We start from the raw sequence: 11,513 nt of genomic DNA on the forward strand, positions 1-11,513 counted from the left end.
ATACAGGCCCTCACTCTCCCGCCTGAAGGGGAGACGAGGTGGCAATGAGCCAAGCGAGGCTGTTGCTGAAAGTCGGCATCGACCGACCAGGACAATTGGAGCATTGGAGGCAGTTGACGCTGAACTCCATCATGTATGGCAACATTATGTAAATAGTATTTAAAAAATAAGTTGAGCAATAATGTCAGTTTCTTCTTATTATTCGGCTGTTGTAAATTTCAGAATCCCTTGTGACTGTCCACTTGATGGTGACAAAAGATCACATCATGGTTCCAAAAGAATGCTTGTGCATTTGACCACATTTAAAGCGGTAACAAGGGATGGAAAAAACTCTGAGGCTTTATTTGAAATAAATCCTCCACTAGTTGGCTATTCCGTATTTTCCAATAGCACGGTGTTAAGCTATGTGCTCTCAAATTATGTGTTGCCCTTGTATCGCACACACTGTATGTTTGTTACATCAAAGTTCTTATGTCTTAAACACTGTCAGAGATAGGGTTGCCACCTTTCAGATCTGGAAATAAGGGACACGCCTCACGGCGGTGCTGCAAAAGCACATGAAACAAATTTGAGGGTTTGGCTCCCCATCAGAAAGAAGCCGCAACGCACTGTGATTCTGGCGAGTATAACTGCGAGGAAGCCAATGGCGAGTGCAATGAGTTAGCGGCCGACTGAGACGAGGAGCCGCTGGAGTAGAGTCCTTTTTGACGGGGATGAGAAAAAAATGTGAACTGTGGAAGACCAAGTTTTGGGGTCAGATGACAAGGGCTCAAAGACATTATTTTGTACAACCTTGCTGAAAATGAAGTAGATGACGAGCATGATGAAACAGCCGGCATCGAAGCAAAAAATGTGGAACCATATGCGGAGGTGGTACAATTTTGGATGACAATGGTTTGTTGGTGATGCGAGAGGTGGCTGATGTGAGATGAAAGACACTGCAAATATTGAGGAACTACTATGAGGGCACAGGCAAGCCACTCATTGTCATCCTCTACACGGCGCTGACATAGCTCCAGGAGTCTAACAATGAGAATTGTCACCCATTATTTTAGACGGCAATCATGGCACTCCGAAAAGCCGCTGAGACATTGAGCGACGGATTGCTTGTGTCAAAGGTGTTAAAGGGATTGCCTGAATCTTTCCAACCATTCACTGTCTAACTGAGTGATGTGGCAATTAGCGTTACTGACTTCAAGACAAAACTATGGTGCCAGAAAGACACAGAAAAGATAGCCTCTGAGGACAATGTCATGAAGGCGCAAGTCCAAGTAAGCAAACAGAAAGTGCGGACGTGGTGTCCTTTAGATGTGGATGACAAGGACACAATGTGAGAGAGTGTCAACATAAGCAGTGATGCAGTTTGTGCAAAAGCGGCATACAACTTAGTCGGAAAACGCAAGCAAAGGTTCAGATGACAAGGATTACACAAGGTTGACAACAATATGGGGCGCATCATCAAAGAAACAGGTCTGATGGTCGACATCATAACTGATGTGAGGAAGTTCAAAGCGTTTGACGACAGTTTCCAGGACGAGACACCCTGCGTGGGATCGGCTGACGGCACAAGATGCAACAGAGTAGTAGAACAAAGGGGGACGAGGAGGTGTGCCTTATGGGCAACAACAGACACGGCACAATGTGACGCTGTATGCAAAAACGTACCATGTGATCATGGGTCACTGCAATTATGATGCTATTCAAAGATTGCAAGAGTTGAAGATGGCATGCTGATCAAGGGTAAAAGGGATGAAGGGACATTACGGTGTGACCTGGACACTCAGTGGACATTTCTTCACAAAGTAGGGAACCTGATGCGAGGGACAAAACTGCACCGGACATGGCCCATGCAGACGTAGTGGGACCAATTGAGCCCTTGTCAACTGGCGGACATCACTTTACAATGTCATTTATCGATGATTATTCTGGTAACAGATCTGAAAACGGAGCAAAGTTTCTGCGTAAAAACTACCACTGTTTGTGAACTAAAAATAACATCAAACATGAGACATCAGCACCATATTAGCCAAATCAAAATGCTGAAAGCAACCGACGTGCTATTTGACATGGTGAGAAGCATGCTAATTGAGCCTGGTTTACCAAAGACGTTATGGACCTCTGCAGTCCAGGCAGCACCTGTTGTGAGAACAATGAACCAAACAGACTAACTCCCAAATACTAACAGGGAAATTGCCTTATCTCTCTCAGATGCAGAAGTTTGTTTCAAAGTGTTTTCCTTATAAACGGGGCAAAAAGAAACTAGACTCCCAAGTGTGAGGAGGGACTACTTATTGGTTATGTCAAAAATAGCTTTGCTATTTGGTGTTCACGGTATCCTTCCCCTAAGAGAAAGAAACCAGCATATATCCCTGAATAAGTCTGTAATGATTTTTTATAGTTTCATGTCTAACATGCCCTTAACGTGCAGTGATGCCATAACCTCGTCCAACGCAAGGCAATGATCCGATGCGATGGATGATGAGATGCAGTCGCTAAGACATAGAAGGAGGATGTGACAAATACAAAGCATGTTATGTGGTGAAGGGAAATAGCCAAAAGATGGGTGCAGATGATGTTGAGACATTTTCACCCACTGCAAACATGACTTGCAGTAGAGTGCTAATACAAAAAGCAGTACAAGATAACCGGATTTCACATCAGGTGGCTGTGCAGTTGTTGTGAGCTGGGCCTCCAGACAAACTCCAAGCCACCACAGCATGAGTCAGAAGCCGCTCGGTCACGCAGCTGTCACACAGCGGACCACTGAAGCGGTTCATTGAATCAAAACATGCAATATGTTGTTTCGCCATCAAGTGGCGCTAGAACGTAGTACTGTACAGACTCCTGAGCCCGCAAAAGGAAAGGCGCTTCAAAGCCGCCAGATTTGACAGGGGGTGTCTTCATTTAAATGCCACTCCAACCAGAGTTATTACATTTCATGAAGATGCGTAACTGATACTCCTAAGTCAATGGGAGAATTTGTGCAGCCCCAAAAGCGCATAGCAGCGTGCCTTTTCTGACGTAGACGCGTTCACAACAGTTGTAGCTGGAACATAGCGCTTTACAGAACAGTTAACATGAAATGACAAAAATAATGTAACAATACACGTAACATAAAACATGGACAGTCATGAAATCGTAACAGCTATTCCTGCATCCACAATTATTCTGTGCAATACTTGAATGCTGAAATATTAGACAGCTGAGGCCCTGCATTCAACCCCCCGGCCCCCGGATTTTTTTGATTGTCTTTGGGATTAAACTGCACAACCTTGCTCCACAAAATGAGTAAATTGCTCCTCAAATGAAGTCATTGATTCGCAACAATGCTCCTTAAACAAAAAGCCTTGATATAGGACCCTATTTTTGTAGGCAGTGCACCCGTGTCTTGGTAAAGATGCTGGCGTATCCTTTTTTTTTTTTCCCCAAATATCAGCACAAGGCTTCCTGCCACTTTGCCAAATTGGCAGACCAGTCTCTGCCTAGTTGGGCATATTGGCGCAATGAGGTGGCATCAATTTGGTGGCAGAAAGTTGGTATAAAATGAAGCCCACTCAGACCACGTGCAAATACTGGTTTAACATGATTTTGGTGAATTTCATTGGGCATGTGAACAGCGGGCATCAAACCCTCCGAATCATTGTAGATTGTAGAATCAATTAATTGAACACATTATTCTGATGATGATTATTAATATCATCATTATTATCAGAGGTGTCAAAAGATGTCTAGGTCCAGAAAGTAAAACCGCTGCCCCAGATTGGCTTTAGCCACAGGTGGGGCTTCTCAACCAGCAGATAAATGTGCTCCCATACCTGCTGGTTAAGTTGAATCACCTTTGGCTCAAGCGAAACTCTACTAGGGTTTTTAACTTTCTGGATGTGGATTTGACACCTCCACCTCTAATTATGATATATTTTTAAATCATTCCACTGTCCGTCACAGCTATGGCAAGGGCACATGAATGCAATGAGCTGGGTGGGGATGGCGGACTGGTGGTCTCCAAGTGCCCATTTCACAACGTAGATGTGCTTCCGCCATATTGAGATTGTAGTGTGACAATTCCCCAATTCAACTGCCATTGCAGCGGAGCCCTCCCTCTTGTAGATCTGCTTGTGCTCAGTTACGAAATTACCAACATTGGGTCCAATCCATATCACCTTTGATTTAACTTCTGTGGTTAAAATCATTTAATCAACATATAAAGACTGTCCGGGGGCACGGTAGAGAATGGTTAGCACGTCCGCCTCACATTGTAGAGGTCGTGAGTTCCAATCTGGCCGAGGCCTTCCTGTTCCTGCAACGGTTTCCTCCAGGAACTCAGGTTTCGTCCCACATTCCAGAAACACGCATCGTAGGTTGATTGACTGCTCTAAATTATCCCGAGGTGTGATTGCGAGCAAGAATGGTTGTTTGTCTGTGTGACCGCTGTGATTGGCTGGCAACCAGTTCAGAGAGTACCCTGCCTCCGGCACGCCCGCGTGCCGAGTAGGATAAAGCGGTTCACATAATGCATGGATGGATGGAATAAAGAATGTCCATGCCTGGTTGGTTCCTGTTCAACAAGCCAAGCATATCAAAAACCCATAAGGTTTGGTATATGTAGTTAGTAAATGAAACTGTGCCCCTAAAAAGACAAAGCAAACTACAGTTCAAGTAAGATAAAGTCAGTGGTGCTAGTGTGAAAGCATCCTAAATGAGCTTAAGCTCATTCAGTTGCAATTACTTTTGAATAATTTAGACATGGAATGGACTTCATTAGAGCAATATCCTCGGTATGGGAGGCATGAGTGCTGACATGAGCAGATCCCTACTAATGATTTGACTTGAAAGACTGGTGATTAAAGATAGAGCTCATTGGGACCCTAAGATGGTAAATTCTTAACACCAACAAGAAGATACGCACATTTCTAGCAACCAGGACTACAAAGTCAGATTTAAAATAAAAGTTTTATTAGTTTGATTTCAACACACTATACCTGTCAAGTCAATATATTTACTGTATTCAGACTGTTCTTTTACACAACAATAATATGTCACCTCGTGCACGGCATACACTGGGGCTAGAGAGAGCGACAGCCACGACAGAATTTTTTTTTAACTCAAAAAGACAAGTTTCCCTTAACTGGTAGGCTAAAATAAACTAATGAATGAGAAAAAAAAAACAGATATAATAAGAAACACTTGAGTCAGATTTTCTCCATGTTATTATGGAAGACGTTTAAATTAGGAGCTGTAGTCTTCTTCCAGAGCGATAAATAGTTGTTTTTTAAAAGTGATTTATTTCTATATAACTGTGTGTGTTTTCACTTGTTTCTATATTGCATTATATTTATTTTGAACCACATACTGGTAAAAACAAAACAAAAAAAAAAAAACTTGCATCCAACTGAAATCGTTGAGCCGATCGGTTTTGATGGTTTTCCAAAAAAACGTTCGTTTTTTTTTCTGAACAGGTTAATATTGTCTCTGTGTTCACAAAAACATTCTCTACTCTCTGTTCCATCCTGAGCTCTCCCTACGAATCATTACAAACTTTATGAAGATCTAATGTACCTTCCACACTCACCTGTGCTCTGAAAAACGTTAACAACCATTCTTGATTGCTAGTGACGTTCATGTTTTTAGTGCATTTTGAAATAATCCTTGATTCCTTGTCCCTGTACTATTTTCTCAAATTCATGAAATGGCTGCATGAAAGAAATAGATAATTACTTTAATGTTCTCAAGATGATACAGAAATGTTTATGTAAATGAAAACAAGAGGGTTCAGAGAGAGGGTGGCCTAAACTCGTACTGCAGGGCAGGCCATGTCAATATTTTCTCTTTGGATGAAGAGAGGGCGCCTAATGGATATTGACTATTGTTACACAGGGTAGCAGCAAAATATTCCAAAGCATTATTGGATAATAGCCCTGAAAGCAATTGTAACCTACTTTTGTGTGGTAGTGGTGTGCAAGGTCCCTTCATGGTAATGCATCCACAAATCTTGCACAAAGCTAATGTCACAGTTATTTGCATGGGTTTTTTTTTTTTTTTTGTGTTTTTGTTTTAATCCCAAGCATGGGTCGCCACCCTCTCTCTTTCTCTCTCTCTCTCTCTCTCTCTCTCTCTCTCTCTCTCTCTCTCTCTCTCTCTCTCTCTCTCTCTCTCATATATATATCTATGAATTAATGTCCATTGAACAGAATATGTGCATTAATTCAATCAACTGTTTTCACCTGTTTTAGTTTCAGGAAATTCATTAACGTTAGAATTTATGATGCAGCTGGGAAGTCATGTCCAATCACCTGCGGCCGTCTCCTTCTCATAAACACTAAATTGTAATCCTGCTGACACAGTAGGTGCTGCCATATCAAAAATGAACGCTGCAGATCTAATCTAGTAATTAATTGCATTTTGAAAAGGAGCCTGAGTCGACGCTTATGGCCGTCACTTATTTTGTAACAAAATCTGTTCTTTTGCAATGCATGCATATCTAATCACAAAAACAAGAAATCTGAGCTCATTAAGAGCATTGCAGATGTATGAGATGCAAGTCACAAGTGTTCAATAGGTCTGTACTGATCTCTTTAGGTGCAAAATATTTTCAGCCTTTCTTGCTTTGGGGCCTAAAGCTAATTCTTGACTTTCTGATTCATGTCTGAAGGATTTAATTTCTTTCGAAACCCTGCATCAATTACTTTGTATATTATTGCTGTTATTCGATGCTGCAGGCAGAGCCTGTTTACAGTTGCACCTCCAAAGTCGAACAAAATCCATATAAGGACATTGGTAACCCTTCGATTTGATCTTGTACCGTTTTGGCTGAGGACAAAGGACGGTGAAATATCCATTACAAAGTCAAATCGTTCATCATCAAATGATTATTCACTCATCATGCAATTTCTAACTGCCATTCTTAATTGTCACAAAATCTAAAGAGAATTTGACCTGAGTAACAACTGACAGGATTCATAAAATACAGTACATCCATCTGTCTCTCATTTTATATACAGTATATCTATCTATCTATCTATCTATCTCTCTCTCTCTCTCTCTCTCTCTCTCTCTCTCTCTCTCTCTCTCTCTCTCTCTCTCTCTCTCTCTCTCTCTCTCTCTCTCTCTCTATATATATATATATATATATAAACACAACATACAAAACTACTCCTGCTTTTATGACATGTGATGAAGGAATACTGTTCAGGTGGCGTCAAAAGTATAACTTTGTGTACTCACTATTAGTGCTAATGATGTCGTACTATTTATGCGTCATGGGAGGTGATTTTCTGAAGAGTATCCATAGTATATGTTATTGTTGATATTGACTGAGTATCCACAACAGAGATGCACGCACCTCTTTGCTGTACAGATAATCCTCTTTACAAATATTATTTCTTTCCATATTAGTAGTTTACAACTACATGCCATTTTACAAATGAGACAAATTGACTTGGATCATTCTATTGCTTTCCGCACCTTCTCAACTGTGATTCCTTCCCCACCGTCAGTGTGTGACAGATTGATGCTGTATCCTTTCAGTTTCCCTTTGCAACAGTATTCGCCTGGTAATTGAGTTCAGCTGGTCTCCCAAGGGACCACCGATTTTCCCAGACGCTGCTATGAGGTCATTCTTACTCCTCTGTCCTTTATCTCGCCACTTGCTTTGGAATAGCAATACCTTTTCCTCCCAAATCCCTAAAACTACAGGTAATAGCAAATACTTGCAACTGGGTCCTTCTTTCCATCTGCAATGTCCTATGACAAATTTCAACTGTAGGGTTTTTTTCATTTCAGGGTCTGAATAAAAAGCCTTTGAGCATCTGTGTGTAGCGAGGTGCACGTGATGTGCGCAGACATTTTGGAGGGCGAGGGCTGAAGTGAGAAAACGGACACCTCTTGTAATTCACTCATAAATAAATAATAGGACATCTCTGCCCTACCTATTTATTTCAGTACTACTACAGCGGCATCATTGCCAAATGCTCAGCAGATTTGTGTGTTTTGTCTGCGACTACTGTCTAGTAAATGAAGTATTCAGAATAACCGATTGGACGAGGGAGGGATGTAGTGAAAGAAAAAATAAAATCAAATATAGCATCAAATTGTGTTTATTTTTGTGCAAAAAAAGTAAAATCTTTAATTACTGGTGTTCTTGAACTACTTCTTATACATCACACAAAAATGAAAAAGAATGAAAACTGACAACAGAAAACAAGATTTCCATCATATGTCAAGTGTCTATGAGTAAAATTATTTTATTACTCTCATTATTTCCACTACAATTCTCTCTCCTCGCCTTGCAATGCTCTTAATGAGCTCAGATTTCTTGTTTTTGTGATTAGATATGCATGTTTGCAAAAGAACAGATATGTTACAAAATGAGTGATGGCAAATCAGCCATAGTCAATGATGGTGACATGAACTTATATTCAGTGTACCGTTCACATTTGAAGGAGGGTTGTCTGTCTGTATCAGGTATCGATACATTTCTTTCACCGACAAACCAGTAGAATAAATAGTTTCAAGATGAAGAGTCAACAGTCAATATGATCCCACAGCTGTTTGAAAGATGACTCTTTGTCTTTGTTTTCAAATCTTTAAACGGTCTTGCCCTACCTTACCTCTCTGAGCTCCTTCACCCCTTTGCTTCTGCTCTGTGCTTCAGGTCAGCGGACCAGACGGTACGTGTTACCATGCTCCAGTGATGCCAGTAAGACGTTACTTATTGCTGCGATCATTTCAATATTTTCAGAGATCGATGTGGGCATACATTAAGATGTGCACATGGATTTTCACAATGATTAGTGACAGTTTTCTGACCTTAATCAACATTGTGTTTTTTTTTATATCAAGTGTTTTAGCCCATTCCTCCTCTTCATCAGAACTCCAGGGATGATAGAAATAAAACGGTTTGTCCTTCTAAATATTCACTCGCAGGCATACCTGGCATCCTAGCCACACTTGATGAAATTGTGGCCCCATGCAAGCTTTCATCTCGGGGCTTCCCATAATGACCCTTTTTCATATCCCCATGGGGAGCAGAGGAGAGGTGCAGTTCGGACGGAAAATTGGACAACATGTGTTAGAGGAATCTATGAGCAAAATTGTATCATGTTTAAAGTTTCATTTAATTTGGGCACATCTAAATGTTTGGCTGCGTATCCGGCACCCCCAAATGCCTGTGCACAAAGGTGCTGGCCACCTGGGCGGAGGGCCGTTGAAGTCCACAATTAGCACGTCAATGCAGGTGGGCGATCAGAGGAGAGAAGGCTAGACTCGATCACAAAGGGGGAATGAATAATTCGGGAACAGCGGTTGAACAACAAAAGACGATTTGAGAACACCCGTCGCGCCCAGGCGACATTTGTCGTCCGCAAAGTCTGCAACATGTTGATACAGTGTAGACCAGACAGAAAGGCGCCAATGTACCGGTGGTTCAAAGCTTAAACCCAGGTAACCAATCACTACTGAGGGGCCGGACCGGGGTGCGGTATGCAAATATCGGGGGCAGTGTTTTCCTTGTATGTTACAATAAAAGTCTGAATTGGCGGGAAGGGAGCGGGAGTGTGTGATCATCGGGGCAACTACCGTCGTTCGCTCTCAGAGATCCCTCCCGCCGATCTTGAAGACAATTTTCCCTGTGTGCCGAGTCATTTCGTTAACTTTGTCCGAGAAAAACTCGGACAACATGTCAACCGCATATCGGACCGGTCTGACATTGGTATTGAGGGGAGTGGGTACATAATTGAGGGCGATATGTCATTTAAATACATCCAAATGTCACTGGTTCACTGAGATGCAAACCCACACAGCCACGGGGCGAACATGCAAACTCCACACAGGAAGGCCGGAGCTGGGATTGAACCTGGTACCTCTGCACTGTGAGGTCGACGCACTAACCACTCTACCACCGGGCCAACCGCAATCAGTCAGACAGTCAATCAATCAATCAATAAATATACTGTGATGCACCAACACATTGCTTTTTCCATTAAATAGTATTCGCACAAAAATGTTTGAATCATGTTTATAATCCCTCCCTGATAATTCCTTAATGAATGAATAGCATTGATTCACCTGAGGGACTTGTGGGCTCTCGCAATTCGGTTTTACATGCTCATCAAGTGTGTCCGAACAGTTACTGCTGTCCTCTGTCAACACACTAGAGACTCTGAATAAACAAGCATTGAAAGGTTGTGTGGAGCAGGAAATGCGATCAATAGAGAGCAGTGATATGTGCTGCTGGTTCAGCGGCATGTTTGAGACAAGAGGCCACTTTTACTACAATCGATATGTGTACAGCTCTCTTGTGACAAGATCATAACTACCAAGAGGGAGACGAGATCCAGCTAAAAGACCTCAGACACATTTTCCCGTGATAAGACTGGAGTAAGCGTGACACGGACTAAACCGGTACAAAAGAAAATGGTTAATTAAGGTGGCAACAAGTCTTCTGCATAAGAATTAGTTTGCCCCAGGTGACACGGAGCTGTCATAAAAGAAAATATAAAACACCCAGCACCATGGCTGCCATCGACATGGACGGAAGTGATTACGGGGAAGAAAACAAAGCAGCAAACACAACACTGGCCGATGCATTCATAGGTGATGCGTAGGAGCAAAAAAGTTGTCTAAAAGAAGTAAAAGGGATGCAAATGCAGTAACATTGCATTTAATCAGCCACCCCTTTGTTTTGATTCTTACTATAGAAAGTGTTCGGCCTCATTCAAAGGAAACAAGCAAAAGATCGAAAAGATGCTGACATGCACTGTATGCCTCATACTTAAAAGGCTTTATCTGATGAAGCAGTCAGCAAAAAGTGGAGCGTATGCAGGACGTAGCCCACTGAAATTTTATCAGTCTTGATCCGAACTGTAACCTTGTCACCACCCTATAGAGACAAAGCACAGGGCCAATGCACTGTATATTCATGACTTAAAATACTTTTCCGAACTGGTGACATCATCTGATAAGGCACTTTCTACGGCTTGCTTCTCATTGGGTTATCGCACATTAGACTTTTTTTGTTACTTGGGAACTTTTGCTGAGTGTGCATACCTTTTCTTAAAAGGTTTTCTTACTACTCAGAAGAAGTTCAAGAAACAAAATGGTGTAATAGTGGTTAGCATATTTGCCTCACAGTGAAGAGCCCCCTGGGTTTAAATCTCAGTTAAGGGTCCTCCTGAAGGGAGTTTCTTTACCGGGTGTTTACATGGGCTTTGCTCCAGGTAGTCCGGCTTCCTCTGATCCATCTATCCATCCTTTCATCCATCCATTTTCTACCACTTATCGAGGTTCGGTCATGGGGTCAGCAGCTTTTGCCGAGTAGCCCAGACTTCCCTCTCCCCAGCTATTTCTTCCAACTCTTCCAGGGGGCTCCAAGGCTGTTATGATTCCGATCTCTTTCTGTTTGTTCAAGAACTAAAATGCACACATGTACCAGTCTTGCAAACATACTCATAATACAAACAAAAAAGACACCTCAGTAAAAAGCAACATTTAGAAATGTGTCACGAGTCATTGTGCTT

This window comes from Hippocampus comes, unplaced genomic scaffold (genome assembly GCF_001891065.2).
Source record: "Hippocampus comes isolate QL1 unplaced genomic scaffold, H_comes_QL1_v1.1 scaffold261, whole genome shotgun sequence".
Taxonomy (NCBI): domain Eukaryota; kingdom Metazoa; phylum Chordata; class Actinopteri; order Syngnathiformes; family Syngnathidae; genus Hippocampus; species Hippocampus comes.